Genomic DNA, 3520 nt, shown 5'->3' on the forward strand with positions numbered 1-3520 from the left:
TTGTCTTGGAGTAATTTTAGTGCTCAACATGGATCCAGCTGTTTGGATGTTGGATCGCCTTCACTCCCCACTGGGATTCTCCGTCTCAATTCTATGTTTTTTCTTTGGACCATTTCTGACGCCCCACAGCAACCGCGCTGACCAAGTCATCATCACTATTTGATTCTCATCACATTTTTACATTTTATCACCCTGACTTAAGACCAAGATGATGACCTGCTTATTTAAAACAAAATGACAAAGAGCTAACCATTTTGACCTGTCAGTGGTCAAAATGCTTTACCACCCATACTCACAGGTCAATATGTAACTTTAAAGCACAGTCATAATCAAAGTAACATCAAAAATAAGGAAAGTCATTACAAGTCAGTCAAATGTACATTTTTGAATCACACTTTCAAAAGTGCATGATTTATTAGACAACTGCTAAAAAGGAGGACAGGTTCATGTGACTCTCATCAAATCAGAAATTATATAGACAATTTCACAGTGTTGTATGTAAAACCAAAATTTAAGGTAAAACCTGTAACCTGTATTTGAGTAACTTTACTTTCTAAACTGTTTATTCTGCTACATCATTTTCAGTTTATCAACTATGGCTGAAGTTGTATTAATGGAGAGAAATGATAACAATAATGCACAGTAGAGAACGGAACAGGAATGTCAATGATATTCATGGAAATGTTGGACAAAAAAATCATTCAAAATGTTTTTTCTGTTTGGTTCCCTGATCAGATGGATTTTCTCATTTCTGCACTTCATAGCTGCTGATTGATTTGAGGGCGGCTCCTCTTGACCTGAGACCTTTGTTCCCCAGCTTTTTCCTCATCTTTAGAGTTTGATGTCGTCTGACAACATCTGGAGAAACATAAAAATGTAAGTGGTCATCTCACCCATGATGCAGATGTGCAGTTTCAGCACATCTGCATCCATCACACACATGTTGCCAAATAATCTACATGAAGCATTTGAAGGACTGACTCATTATCTGAGCTTTTTTTGAAGGCATAGTTCTACTAGCATACGTACATTTCCAAAATCAAAGTAAATAAAAGAAATACTGCACCAAGTACTCTGGTGTTTACCGGGGTAAAGCAGTTTTTTAATGAGCCTAACTGACCTAAAACAGAAAAGGTTTAAATCTCATTAAAAAAAATAAGAAAAAAAAACATTTATTTTCAGAGTGTGTAAATGTCTGGTTTTAACTCTCAATGGGAAGAGAGCTGCAGTTTTCTCTCATTAGCTTCATGTTGACAGCTAATGCTATGTTCAATTCATATGTATATTTACAAAAATAATTAAAAAGAAACATACTTTACAGCACGAAAACACTTTCAAAATCACAAACAAGCTTTTTGCTGAGGGACCTCGCTTGATTATTCATTATGCTAAAGTTAGTTTCTGTTCCTGGTTGGTCTGGTTTTCCAGGAAGAGCTCCAACATGTCAGGTTGACAAGATCAGGCCTGTAAAACATTTAAAATGAATAAGTTGTCATTTGGCCAGAGGCCTGGAGGGTCAGTCTTACCCAGGGAACTGCTGCATGTGACTGATTGTGTCCGGCAGCGGCATTCCAAAGCTCTCAGGCAGCAGGAGGCTCAGCAACCCCGCCACAGCGGTCAGGCTTCCCATTAGGATGTAAGGCAGGGAGACCGAATAGGTTCCTGTGTCGCAACATCAAACGAGGAGAAAGGATGGTGAAAAACAACCTTGTCTGCAATCAATGGACTGCTCAGCTGCTGGAAACAACAAGACAAACATTTAAAGTCAGACAGTTACAGAGAGCTTTTGTCTGCAAGTGACTGGTCAACGGTGTATTTCTGCCTTGGGCTCTTCTTGGTTGTAATATGTGGTTTCCTCCTCGATTACAAAGATTTTAAAGCACAGCAGGTGGCGTTACACAGATAAGTCCTCAATTCCAGTGCCCTGTATTCATCTCCATCCATTATCTACACCTGCTTATCCCTGTCGGGTCAGTAAAGCTGGTGGCCATATCCAGAGACAGACACACACACTCACCCCTATGGGCATCGAACATGTTTGTGGACTGTGGGCTAAAGCGTTAGCACCCGATAAAAACCAAAACATAAACGTGAAGAAAATGCAAATTCCCCACAGAAATCAAACCACAATCTGAGCTTCCGACCTTCTTTCTGCAGGTCGGTAACGATGAGCTCTGGAGATTTAGTTTTACCTCTCTTACCATTCTGCTGACTGAATGGAGATGAGTGTCAGGACTTTGGGTTGTTTTTGGATTTTGGGCTCATAGTTTTGATTATTATCTGTTTTCTTCTGCTTCCTTGTGTCTGTTTTTTTTTCAGTCTTAGTTGATCTAGTTATATTTTGTTTATTTATTCCTTGTGCTTTAGTTATTATTTGTTTCAGTTAGATTTGTTTTCCATGTTCCCTTGTTTGTTTACTCTCCCTCGCCCCTTGTGCCTTCCTCTCTCTCTCTCCATTCAGCCTGCTTTCTGCACTGCAAAAAGACAAAATGTTACCAAGTAATTCAATCCAGTTTCTAGTGTAAATATCTTAGTACACTTGGAATAAAACAAAACTTACTTACAAGTAACGTTTTTAAGCAAGTTATATTGACTTAAAACGCTTATTTTAAGTCAATATTTCCTTAATATTTTTGAAAGATCTCCAGTTCCATTGGTAGATTATTTCACTTAATTCATTTTTTCCATGTTACAAGTGAAATAATTTACCAATGGAACTAGAATATTAAGAAATTACTTACTTAAAACAAGTGCCTAAATCTTGCTTACGTTATTTGAAAGTTAGTTTTGTCATTTTTTAAGTGTACTAAGATATTTGAAGTAAAAATACTTGGTAAGATTTAGTTTTTTGCAGTGTGATCTCTCCCCTCACACCTGACACCTGTTAGCCAATCAGCTCAGGTCTGTTGTTCCAGCGTTCACCCTCCCAGTATTTAGCCGCCTCTCTTTCACCCACTCCTTGCTCCTTCTTCTTGTCCTACTCCGTTTGCATCATGTTCCCTGGATCCCTGCAGCCTCCTCCCAGTTTTTTGTACGTTTTTTGTATTTTCGACTAAAACGTTTTCTTTATCTCCTTGCATTTTGGTTCCTTCCATCATAATAACGAGATAAACTTTATAATCCAATCTTTTTGTTTTAACTATTTCTGTAAACCAGATGGTTTACATTTTGTTTACGTGAATGCCAAGTTTTTATTTTTCTAGTTTGAAGAATGCCTTTGTGCCACATACTCGTGCCCCAGAAACACAAAGTTGAATGTTGCTACTTAAAATTACAGCTAAAAACATATTTATTCAAAGGCCTTTTAACATATTGACACCTGAAAATACTAATTAAAACTAGAAAGGTGTTTCAAGAAGGCAAGAGAGATCAGGAGAAAATCATAAAAACTTAGTGTAATCACGTGATACATGTATTAGTTCTTAACTTAACCTAACAAAGGAAAAGAAGATGGCAGACTTACGTAAGTAAATGAAGTATGGAGCAATAATGCTGCCAATTCTGGAGGCCGTGGAGCAGG

General features: G+C 37.8%; 1 long non-coding RNA gene across 1 annotated transcript; it reads right to left on the reverse strand.

The window, feature by feature from the left end:
• Positions 1-366: 366 nt before the first annotated feature.
• Positions 367-3520, reverse strand: LOC103144900 (uncharacterized). Its single transcript, XR_476963.2, has 3 exons — positions 3464-3520; positions 1527-1662; positions 367-858 (listed from the first exon to the last, which is right to left on the reverse strand). It is a non-coding gene; the product is annotated as an uncharacterized LOC103144900 (long non-coding RNA).

The sequence above is a fragment of the Poecilia formosa genome, unplaced genomic scaffold (assembly GCF_000485575.1).
Source record: "Poecilia formosa unplaced genomic scaffold, Poecilia_formosa-5.1.2 Scaffold133, whole genome shotgun sequence".
NCBI classification, from domain to species: Eukaryota; Metazoa; Chordata; class Actinopteri; order Cyprinodontiformes; family Poeciliidae; genus Poecilia; species Poecilia formosa.